Here is a 13,071-nt window from a genome sequence, read left to right on the forward strand (position 1 = left end):
TCAGGATCCCGAGTCAGAGGCTGGGCATGGGGTCGGGCTCTGCTGCCAGTGTGGTGTGGACACGTCCCCATCCCAGGGCTCGGATTCCTTGGCCGCACAAGGGTCGGGGCACCTCCACTGACGGGAGGACAACCGCCCCAGCTGTTTCAGCTTGTCAGTGCTTTCACATAGTGACAGTCATTTCATCCCTGGCATGTGGAAACTCAGACTAAACAGATGACCCCTCATAGTAGAGATTCGCTCAATCAAAACACATTTCCTGAGCTTGGACCACACTCCCATCGCTGTCCTGAGAGGTTCCTCAGCCACAGGGCAGGGCCCTCCTCTGGTGACGCTAAGCTTCCAGCAGGGGAGGAAAAGCAAACCAGTAACAGCACATAAACGGTAGATGCCAAGGTGGCAAGCGCTCTGAGGGAAAAGCAGAGCGGACCAAGGGGACTTGCCGTTTTATTCAGGAAGGGAATTCAGAACGTGCACTAATCCTTAAGATTTGCTGGTTCTCCTCAGCAACAGATGTTACCAACCTTTCAATGTTGAGCCCATGACTTTTGAATTTTATCTAATTGATTCCCCGATAATGGCTACAATTCAGGATCCAAAATCAAGAACACTTGTTTACGACGTACGTCCAGTGTGGGCACGTGTTTGTCCTTTACCGTGGTGAGGAGAGACATCAAATAAATGTTTGGCAGAGGAACCACCTTCACTATGCTGTTTTCATCACACCTGAGCTTGGGCGAGAAAGCCACGATTTCCAAACCGCAGCTGTGGTTTCAGCTCCGAAACGTCATTGTTGGCAGCAAGTTCCATTTATTTTGGTGTTTTCCCCCAGTTGTATCACACGGGGTTTTCTCTCCTGAGGGAATAGGAAGCCAGTTTGGCCCCTGACCTCAGCTCTCCTGGGTTCTGCTTTGGGCTGAGGGACAGATTGTGAAATTGGAAACTTTGATCACGCGGAGACACGTCAAAACCCACAGACTTTCAAACCCTGCTTCTTCATGGACTTGGAAACTGGATCGATCAGGTTTGTTTTTAGTCCTAAATAACAGTTGAATAAGTAAGTGTTCAGACTAAAGAAAAGATTTTCTTAAGAGAAATTGAGAGCAGAGTTAAGCTCTTCACATAACTTTAAAACACATTTTTAGAGCCTAAGGTTTTGCTAACAATGTAAACTCTCGCCTAGTTACAAAATATCCCCAGTGAAACCTGGAAAGCGTCCAAGGAAACCCAGACTCACATAGAACTCGATCTAAAAGCCTTTGATATGAACAGTAGTGAAAGTTTAATGTCTAAGCCCTTGAGAAGATTAATGATAAAATAATAAACATTGGCCTCACAGGAACCGGACAAGCGACTGTCCCTGACATTTTAGGCAAAAGGAAGCCAGAGGTCAGTACGCCTCCCAGACTACAGTTCACAGGCTGGGACTCAGGCTCCCACATCCCCCGAACATTCTAGTGACTCCAGACTTCCGTTTCCTCCCACAAAACCTTCCAGGACCCCCTGTGGAAAAGGGAGAAGGCAGTGACCCCTGGGCGGGGGTCTCAGCCTCCTGACGGCTGATGGAGGCACTGAAAGGGGAGGGCCCACTGCACGGGGTGTCCAGTGCTGTCCAGGAAGGGCAGAGCTCTGAGCCACTGTCCGGGAGGTTCTCCGTCGGACGGCTCTCGATCTACTGGTTCATTCACACAAACATTTCCTGACACCAGCTCTTCGCCAGGCACCAGGGAAGCAGACAAATCTCTCTGCCCTCCATCAGGCTTTTTCCTAGTGAGGGGAAACAGAAGAAACAAATCACACAGAGGATGTGGCTCTCAAACGGTACTGAGCATTGTGGGAGAAACAGAGGACAAGGTGGGCAGCGGTGGGCAAATTCAAACAGGGTCGGAGAAGGCGTCACCGGTGGGTCAGCACGCGGCAGTGGGGGGCAGGTACTGCAGGGCAGGGAGGGTCACATGAGTTCATTTCCTCCCCCCAAAGCTTCACTACAGCCTCGGGCACAGAGCAAGGGCTTTCTGTGAGTTTGCAATTGTCACAATGTGCCACTAGAGCGCAGTGTTGAAAGTGTCCCCTCCCTCCCCGGCACCCCTCCCAGATCGCCGCTTCCCTGGCACGGTGCGGGGATGGCAGCTGTCCCCAGTCCTGCCCCTGGTTCCTTATACCCGGTCAGGGACTGCCAGCCTGAGCTCTCGGCAGATCTGGGCGTCTGAGATCTATGTCAACGTTGCCAAAAGCTGTGTGAGAAGCACAGATTTACACACCAGGAACCTACACGGCAACACGTCAGGCTCCTCTGGCTTTGGTTGGTTTTACATTAACTTTAATTAGCTCACACATAGGGGAAATTTTACAATTTCACTTTTAAAATGCTCCTGGAGAGGAGCAGAAAAGTTACTTAACAAATATATCTTTATTAGACAGTCTTTCTTAAAACAGGTCTATAGGAAAAACAATTTCTAAAAAGGTCTTTGATGGTGAAAATGGCTGTGAATCAGTGACTCTGGTAACCACCAAGGAGAGACGCTCAGACAATGGATTTGGACACACCTGTAGCTTTAAAGCAACCCTGTGATTTCACGGATCGGCCCTGTTGGAGAAGCAGAACACCATGCGTGGCTCTAAGTTCCAAAACCAACCAGGTCCTACCCTGGCTGGACACCCAAGCTGCTGGCCACTACAGGCTGCTCGTCGCCACGCGGACATTTGCCAAGCACTTCATCCTGGTTCATCAATCCTGAACCTGCGTCTTCACCCCAGCCTCCCAACACTTGCCGCTCCTTCCTGATCCCCGAACTCAGTGGAGACACTTTGACTCACACCATTTCCAGAGGATCCATCCAGAGATGGACCCATCCTTTGGTCCAGAGCCTCTCCCCCGGCCCCTCCCGCATCAACCTTCAGATCCCGCTGGTTCGTCTCCTGAGCCGGGGCTTCCTTTCATTCCCGTTATCCCCGCTTCTCTCTGCTCACCTGGGCAGCCGCACTGACCTACTGACTGGGCTCCCTGCTGCAGCACTGCCCCCCAAGCCCATTGTCCACGCTGAGGCTTAAAATTCTATCAACAGACAGTGGCGCCCGTAACCCTTCACTGTGTTAAAGGAAAAGCTTCAGCAGCTCTGCTTCTTCTGGAGAAAGTCCAGCCTATTTATCTGATATTTGACCCCCATGACCTTGGCCGGTGTGTTCTCAGCTAATCTCGAGGCGCACCCTACCTTAAATTTATAATTCCGCGCCGTCCAACAGGGTGCGCTCCCATCACGGCTGTCTATTTAAATTTAAATTGCTTAAAATTAAATAAAAGTCCAAATTCGGTTCTGTGGCCGCACCGGCCACATTTCAAGTGCTCCACGGCCGCAGGAGGCCAGGGCTCCCGGGTTGGACAGCCCAGATTCTAGAACATTTCCATGAAGGCAGAAGGTTCCACTGGATGGCACTGTTCTAGTACATTCGTCAGGAGTCTTAGTTACAAACAAGAGATCCACTTTAGCAAGTTTAAGCAGAAAGGGAATTACTATAGAGGAGTAAGTACCTTGCAGAACTTTCCGGAGAGCAGGCCTGGAAGCTGCACGGCCAGAGACAGCGCACTCTACCCCCTCGTCCCAAGGCTGCTGGCAGAGCCCTGGTGGCTCCCTGGCCACCTGCTGCGCCCAACGCCCTCCCTCACCAGCATCCGAACTGGCTGGGACTCTGTCTTCCTTTTCGTCCGGGCCTGTGTCTGGCGTTCTCTGCCTCTGGCAGCTCTCACTGTGTGGTCCCCGGTCCCCCATCAATATTCCCCACTGCGCGAGCTGTGCGTGGGGGCCTCCTCCCTCCCCACTGTAGCAGGAGCCCTCGTCCACCGCCGGCTCCTCAGGAGAGGTCACCACGCGGCGACAGCTCTTGGCCTGCGACGCAGCCTGGCGGCATCTGACAGACCGGCTTGATAGAGCCGCATTTGTGTCCCCGGGGAAACACTCTCCCCTCGCTCCCCACTTGCAGCACCTAAAGGCACAGGCAAAGCCAAGACACCGGTTGCTCATGGCCCACTGGGTCCCACCAGCACCTGCGCCCCTCCTTCTCCAGCCCCTGGGGCCCGACAGAGAAAAGCCCCAGAACTGCGGTGTCTCAGTGCCCACCGCCTGGGCCGGGACCACACCCCAGTCCCCGCACGGTGACCTCTCCGCGGGCGGCCCCGGCGCTGTCCTACCCTGACACCGCTACAGGCCTTAAGGAAGCTGGGAGGCATCAGCCTTCAGGCAGAGTTCCTCAGGCTGGGGGCTGAAGCAGCAGACAGTTCAGGGGGCCGGGGGTCTAAGGTCGGGGCGCCCGCCCCCTCAGTGTCTGGTGGGGACCCGCTTCCTGGTTCAGAGAAGGCTCTGGTCCCTTCATCTTGTAAGAGCCCCTCCCCGCATGATCCCGTCTAACCCTAAGCCCCTTCCAGAGGCCCCCCTGCACAGGCCATCACACGGGGGTTAGGGTTCACCATATGGATGGGAGGGAATGCGGCATTCAGCTCCCTGCGCCCCCTTTGCTCTGAGCCCCTTGGGCAGAAACGACACTGGGCGGGTCCATGGTGACGGGCGCTCGGTGAGCCCACGGCTGTTGTGTGAAGAAGCCTGATGGGGGCCGTCTGATCGCACAGGGCTGTCTAGGAGCTGGGCTCACTCAGCCAGTCCGGGGGGCCTCCCTGGAGGCCATGCGGAAGGTGCCAGGGGGCGGAGACACCAGCTGACAGGACACACCTGTGCTGGGTGACCCGCCCTGTCCCTCACCCCGACTCCCAGCTGTTTCTCTAACAAAAGGAGTTTTGGTCCTCTCTGCCATCTCCTCTGCCCCGACACCCTTCCCTAGCGGCTCCTGCTGGGGACTCAGGCCTCAGCTTCCCAGAGAGGCTTTCTCCCATGATCCCACCCAAAGCAGCAGCGGCCGCCTAGCCCGCCCTGTCCATGGCCTGCTCTATCTCATCACCCTGCCTCCCCCTCCTGGCGCTTGGCAGAAGCGCATTAACTCGTTCTCTCTGTCTCCGTGTCTGTCTGTCTGTCTGTCTCTCTGCTGGAATGTGAGCAGAGTCCTCATCTGTCTGAGTTTCCCTGAACCTCAGGTGCGCCACCTGGCATCTCCCGGGCTCTCAGGCAGCACCCGTGGTACGGATGGAGACTGGAGGGAGACCAGCATGGGAGCAGCGCAGAGACGGTGGCGGGGGGGTGGGGGGGGGCGCCATGTAAGATCTGGGGTCACTAGATAGAGAAAACCTCCCCCTTCCACTCCCCACCGCACCCAAAGTCACTGGAAGACTTCATGTCCACAGCCGGTACCAGCCGTGTGTGAAAATAGAAAAGCACGTTCCCTCTGGCACCTGGAAGCCACAGGCTCAAACCCTGGGCTATTCTGAGCTGCGTGAGGACCTGTCCTGTCCCAGGGGCTTCGGTGAAGGGAATGTGGAGTGAAGTTGGGGCCGTCCTGTTTCTCCCCCCAGGAGGGGAGCTGCGTGACACGTGGGGACCACAGGAGGTGCCTCACGGGTTCCCTCTCTCTCTCTTGGTGGAAACGTCCAGAGTAACTCTTATTGCTGTTGCAGGCAACGCCTCCTTCAGCTAAATGACCCGAGGACACTGGCGTTTGCTTGATAGCATAGACTCCTGTAAGGCTGCACCTTCTCTTTTGAAGTGTAGACCTAGGCCGAGGATAACAGGCGAGGACAGAGCAAATATTAGCTTTTAGATTCGCCACTCAGAACTGCAATCCAGACCACAGGGCATGGCCCATGTGGAAGTGTCTTTGAGGTCAAGTCAATAGACTTAACCCAGTCAAACTTTAACCCATTTTGTGGGTGAAAGATTTCTGAAGAAATTGATCGATCTTATCCTGGGTTTCAGTGTTTGTGACTAGTCTGTGTAACCACATTATACTGATAGGGTATGCACTTCAACTATGCCCCAATGCCACCAGCTATTTTCATCTCTGTCCTTTTTCCCATTTTGAAGATGTGTTAACTGAGGCCTAGTTGGAGCCGTTAGAATCCAAGCTCCCAGCCCACTGGCTTCAGGCTGAGATGAGGCACCGCTGTGGAAAGCTGGCAAAGCTTGTGGGGTGTTCTGCAGGTAAAACAAGGAGAAACCAGGATGGGGCATCAGAGGAAATGATCTGTAATGTGTCTTGAAGAAACTAGCAACCGACACAGCAGGGTGGGCGCTGCATGTTATGATAAAGAAAATTCATATTCATGAAAAATTGGTGACAAGTTGCCAATATTATGTATTCAGAATACACCCATCTTTCAATTGCTCGAAACATCATTTAGGTTTTCAAAAGGTAATAATAATAAACGGATCTAAAACGCACCTAAACATGTCGAATATGGAACGAGATATGAAATGAAGGAAGATGGCATGGGCTGGTCCAAGGCTGAAGCCACGTACCAGGCCAGCAGCTGACTTGCAAAGGTAGAAAGAAATGTTGCCAATTCGTGGCCTGGAAAATAGAGCCCAAGGCGGGCATTTTGGGGTCTTTTAGAGCGTCAGCTAAAGGTGAAAAAAACGGGTGTAATTTCTAACACAATGGATGGCGCTCCAACTATGTTAGCGGAAATCAGGAATTTTGGGGAATTGTTTATTTATTTATTTCGGCTGCACTGGGTCTTCGTTGCTGAGTGTGGACTTTCTCTAGTTGCGGCGAGCGGGGGCTACTCTTCGTTGCGATGTGTAGCCTTCTTATTGCAGTGGCTTCTCTTGTTGTGGAGCACGGGCTCTAGGCCCACGGGCTTCAGTAGTTGTGGCACGTGGGCTCAGTAGTTGTGGCACACGGGCTTAGTTGCTCCACAGCATGCGGGATCTTCCCGGACCAGGGCTTGAACCTGTGTCCCCTGAATTGGCAGGAGGATTCTCAACCACTGTGCCCCCAGGGAAGGCCCTGGAATTTTAAAACATGACACTGATGTTTCTCTTATTGCTTTGTTCCGTTGCGTGATGCGTATTGAAAATATTTGCATCCGGTTTTCTGAAGCAGACACTGCAAAGAGTGTCATAAATAGTTTTTCTTTTAATTGTTCCTTAAATGTGTGCCAATGCTATGACTCATCCTCAGTTTAATGGATTTGTTGAAAGAACCCATTAAGGACGAGGAATGTAATGATGTGTGCCAATGCTCACTGGCAGAGTTTTACTCCTACTTTACCTCCAGTTCAAGGATTTCTTGAAATAAAGGGACTATTTGCCAAATATTCAGTAATCAAAGGCAACAAACAGCTGTGTGATTTGGGTTTTCTCCCCAGCATCACACTGCATATGAATGAGCTAAACCTGAAGCTTAAAAACTTCACTTAAAACGTGAATTTAGGGGGGACTTCCCTGGTGGTGCAGTGGTTAAGACTCTGCGCTCCCAATGCAGGGGGCCCGGGTTCGATCCCACATGCATGGTGCAACTAAGAGTTTGCATGCTGCAACTAAGAGTTTGCATGCTGCAACGAAGACCCAGCACAACCAAATAAATAAAAAAATATTTCTTAAAAAAAAAGTGAACTTTTTCACATTTGTGTCCTAGCTAGACAGGTATGAGAATTTATTTGCAATTGAAATTTTTGGACTACAGATCAATAATAATGATTTTACAAAGCTTTCCTAACATGAATACATAGGCAGAACATTTTAATAGTAATAAACAGCATTATGTAAATTAACTGCAAAAACTACCCTCAAACTAAAGAGATGCTTTTCCATTTAGGCAATAACTAACTTTTTTTTTAAAATTAATTTATTTACATTTTATTTTTGGCTGTGTTGGGTCTTTGCTGCTGCACGCAGGCTTTCTCTAGTTGTGGTGCACGGGCTTCTCATTGCGGTGGCTTCTCTTGTTGCGGAGCATGGGCTCTAGGCGCAGGCTTCAGTAGTTGCAGCACATAGGTTCAGTAGTTGTGGCTCGCAGGCTCCTGAGCACAGGCTCAGTAGCTGTGGCGCATGGGCTTAGTTGCTCCGTGGCATGTGCGATCTTCGCGGACCAGGGCTCGAACCCGTGCCCCCTGCATTGGCAGGCGGATTCTTAACCACTGCGCCACCAGGGAAGTCGGGCAATAACTAACCTTTGACGTTAAGGTTAACACGACTGAGCTGAAACAAGAGTAGGTGAATTTAAATTGAACTGATGTAATTTTGAATTGTCAATGCAAATGCAAATGTTAAAGGAAAATGATTTCTTTTCTTTTTTGGTTCAGTTTTGGAAATTTTTTCAGTATGTTTGGAACAACTTGGGTGTGTAAATATACTTTTTTAAACTGTAAATGCTATGAAATTTAAATACAGATCAAATATTGCCAATGAAAATTTAGCATCTGAATTAAGATTAATTATAAGTGTAAAATACACACCAGATGTTGAAGACAGTACAAAAGAAGAAAATAAAATATTTCAGTGATATATGTTATTGATTATTTTTGAAATAATATTGTGGATATATTGGGCTAAATAGATGCATTATCAAAACTAACTTTCTCTGTTTCTTTTTACGTTTTTAATGTGGCTACTGAAATACTCAGAGCTTGGGTTGTGGTTCCTGTTACACTTCTACGGGGCACTGCTGATCTGGACCGTCCTCCTTCCTCAGGCCAGGGAAGAGAGGGCTTCCGTTGTCCTGTTGTCCTATTAAAATGTTCCACTTACTGGAGAAGCTGGGTCACTCCCTCACTAGTTTCCCTTGACTAGTTCTTCTAGCACCTTCATTTCCTGGGAACTCGAAGATGGACCCACATGCCTAATCAGATTCAGGTTCAAGATGCGGGGTGGGGGGGGTGGGGGTACTGTAGGCCAGGTGCTGCCGGGAAGCACTTAAGAGTCAGCTGTGATGCTGAGTAGGTCCAGCTGCATCCCTCCTTGCAAATTTGCATTTTCCCCTTTCAGACCAGCAAATAATCCCTGGGATAACACTGCTGCCCTGCGAGCCCCAGTTCCCGTTCCTTTACTGAACAGGGTTAGCGTCCTTGATGATCTTTGTCTGAATCAATATTTCACGTGGGATTACAGACTGATGTTCTTTTAATTCTGCCATTCCTTCATATTTATTAGCTGGACTCATTCTGAAAAGAAGAGCTTTCCTTCATGACTAGGGCTGTCTGAAATAGTTCATACAGATAAATGCTTCTTCCCCTTTAATTACCAAGAGTTGGTGTACTGATTATGACAAAGGGGTTTCAGGATTTTTGCTGTTTGCTTTTCTGTGCATCTTTTTAAAGATTTTTTTTCTGTTAAGTTTTAAAAAATAACTTTATTGGGATATAATTCACATATCCTACAATTCATCCCTTAAAAGTGTACAAGTCCATGGTTTCTAGCATAGTCACCGACGTGCAACCTTTCACTACAACCAATGTTGGACCATTTTCATCACCCCAAGAGGAGAGCGTAGACCCATTAGCATCTCTGTTTCCCCAACCCTCCCAGCCGGAGGCAGCCACCAGGCAACTTACTGTCTCTACAGATTTGCCTACTCTTCACGTAAGTGGAATCACAGGACATGTGTTCCTTTGTGTCTGGCTTCTTGTACTTTAGCAGTGTTTGCAAGATCTGTCCATGTTGTAGCACCTGTCAGAACTTCATTTCTTTTTATTGCTGGACAATATTCCATCTTATGGATATTCCATATTTACCTACTCACAGCTGATTAGACATCTGAGTCGTTTTCAGTTTTTTGCTATTATTTACAGGGCTGCTATGAGCATTCGTACACAAGTTTTTATGAGGATGTATGTCTTCACTTCTCTTGGGTGTATACCTAGGAGTGGAATTGCTGGGTCACATGGTAACTCTGTGTTTAATCATTCAAAGAACTGCTAGACTGTTTTTCAAAGCAGATGCACCATTTTCCTTTCCCACCAGCTGTGCACAAGGGTTCCTATTTCTCTACATCCTTACCATTTTCCATTTTTTTGATTGTAGCTATACTGGAGAGTGTGAAGTGGTATCTCATTATGGTTTTGATTATCATTTCCGTGATTGCTAATGATGTTGAATATCTTTTCATGCGTTTATTGAGCATTTGTCCATCTTCTTCAGAGAAATGTCTATTCTGATCCTTTGCTTATTATTTAATGGGGTTCTTTGTCTTTGTATTATTGAGTTCTAAAAGTTCTTTAAATATTTTAGATACAAGTCGCTTGTCAGGTGTATGATTTACAAAAGTCTCCCATTCTGTGGTGTATCTATCTTTTTGTTTTTCCTTGACAATCGTGAACTCACAAAATCGCATGCATGTTTCCATTGTCTGTAGTCATTCTTTTCAATACTCAGCCTGTCTGTGTTTAGCCAGGGGGAGACCCTCCAAGGACGGCTTCCTGTTCTGTCAATACAACACCGACTGTCTTCAAGAGCGTCCTCACAGAGGTAGAATTTCAGGTCAGTGTTAGCTGGAGATGAGAGAGGACTTCCCAGGCCCCTGTAACCACTACCCCAGAGCCCCTCACAGGGCTCAGGGCCAGCTCCCCCTGCAGGCTCCTACCACCAGCTAAGCCTGGGTCGGAGCTGGGAGCTCCTCTTTGGGTGGACCTGGTTTTCCCCCAACCTGATTTTCCGCATATACAGAACCAAATGATCGTGCAGGAGAAGCAGAGATGAGCACCCCACCCCCCACCCCCACCCCCGCCGGCGAGCTCTGACCCCTCCGACCTTCCTCCAAGGACAGAAATCCACACAGATAAACTCTCTCCACCTTTGTCCTTCAGGACAGTAGATAATGCTCAGAGGATTAAAGGGTGGTGCAAGGTACAACCTCTCCCTAATAATAAGAAGAAGAAAACAAGCAACCCAGTAGCAAAAGACAGGAGGGCAGGCGGGAGCCCTTCCCAAGGGGGACACAGGGAAGAACTGGACATCCCCGCCCTTCTACAGCACAAGCACTGCCGTTGCACACACCGTATGTAAACACAGCCCGTACTAACAGAGCTGGCCATGAGAGTGCTCTGAACCCGGGGCCAGCCTCCCTCCAACCTCTGACTTCAGCAATCTGTCAAAGCTCACAGTCTGTCCTCAGCCAGCAGGGAAGCTCTGAGCGCAGCCTCGGCGGTGACTGCCTTTCCTGGACTCGGATGGGCATGCGGGTTCCCACTCACTGCTAGGCCTTTGCAGTCACTTTCGCAAACCTGGGATTCAAAGTAGCCAGTGATGTCTGCATCTTCACCTCCCATACTCTGTCCGTGCAGGGACCACGGAGGGTTGGGCCTTTCTGAAGATTTAGGAAATAATGTAGCTGGGTTTATCTACTGTTATGTTTTCTTATACATTAGCCCACACTGCCTGCTCCATATTTAAAGCAGCAAAGATACTATTACATGAAATCCTCTTTGTCCCAACATCTGAAATAGTGGAGAAAGTATGGCTCTCAGAGTAAGAGAACTGGGTTCAGATCCCAGGTTAGCTACTTAGTAGGACATTTATATATTCCTTTATCCAGTATATTCCTATACTTAAATACTCCAGTTGACATTCCTCCACACAATGGGAAACCAATGGAAAGCTCAAAGGCCCAGCTGAGGCCCAAATGGGAAAGCTGAGTCCTCGAGGCCGGCCGAGAGAGGACAGCAGGAATTGGGACAGATGACCTCAGCAGCCTTTCTCCAAGTGCTGTCACTTGACAATGAGGCGCAGGGCTCCACTCTGGACCTCCTGAGGCTTTGAGGTTGGGGGGTCTTCTGACAGCTCAAGTTTCAGAACCACTGCTTATGAGGGAAAGAAAAATATTAGGGGATAAGACTGAACCACTGAGATCCAGGAGCCCCTTCTCACATGGCAGGGGGCAGACACAGTTTGGTTTTATTTAAAAAGCCCTTCAGTTTCCTTACACCCACCTTCTGGGTTGATGTGAGGAGGAGAAATTACATTTGAAAAGTGCCTCTTGGGACCTCCCTGGTGGCGCAGTGGTTAAGAATCCGCTTGCCAAAGCAGGGGACACGGGTTCGAGCCCTGGTCCGGGAAGATCCCACATGCTGCAGAGCAACTAAGCCCGTGCGCCACAACTACTGAGCCCGCGTGCCACAACTACTGCAGCCCGCATGCCTAGAGCCTGTGCTCTGCAACGAGAAGCCAGCGCAATGAGAAGCCCGCGCACAGCAACGAAGAGTAGCCCCCGCTCAACGGAACTAGAGAAAGCCCGTGCGCAGCAACAAAGACCCAACACAGCCAAAAATAAATAAACAAAGTGCCTCTTGGTCAACAAATGGGAGGTATTAATAATATTATGAATAATAAAGACCGCTTTGGTCCTGCTAGGTCGTACATTCCTCTCTCCATCATAAAGCACCAGTGGAATCTAACGGCCTTCCTGGTGTTATTATGGGATTGCAACATTGTGTATTAAGATATACTTTCACAGAAGATCAAGGTTAGGTGTGACCCATAGACAGCCTAACAGGAAATAAATCTGATTCAATGAAACGATTGCTATTTTAACTCTCAAAGGCATTTTGTTTCTTCTTTAATGCTTTTTATTTTGAATAGATAGCATATGTTCATTTTACACGCTTCAAAAGGAACAAGGGTATACAGTGAAGTTTCCCTCCCTCCCTCACCCCCTTAGCCCTCCCTACAGGTAAACACTAACATTTCTCCTCTATCTTTGGAGACAAATTTATACTTTCTTTGTCCCTATGTACAAATGACTGGCATACTTCACACAGGATTCTGCACCTTGATTTTTTTCCCTATAAATTTTAAAGATCTTTCCATATCAGCACACATAGTTCCCTTATTCTTTTAAACTACCGTATAGTATTCGATGATGGAATGGATGCACCACGATTTATTTGACTCTGTCCCTTTGGTGGATATGTAACTCATTTCCAATCCTTCCATATCAAAAATAATGGTGTTTACATTCCAACTGAAGTCCTTGCTAGAGATGCCCAAGGGTCTCTGCCCCCATGCTCTCATCCGGGGCATTTTAGATGACGCGGCCGTCTACAGTTTTGGCCAGGGTAAAACATTTACAATAAACAAAAACAAAACAAAGCCCTTAACAGCCGGAGCCTCCCACGTCTCCCTCTCCACGCGGTGCGCCCCACACGTGGCGCTGCGGTTCCCGCGCTGGTCCAGAGCTAGCGGACCTGCTCTCCGG

This window comes from Orcinus orca, chromosome 12 (genome assembly GCF_937001465.1).
Source record: "Orcinus orca chromosome 12, mOrcOrc1.1, whole genome shotgun sequence".
Lineage (NCBI taxonomy): Eukaryota > Metazoa > Chordata > Mammalia > Artiodactyla > Delphinidae > Orcinus > Orcinus orca.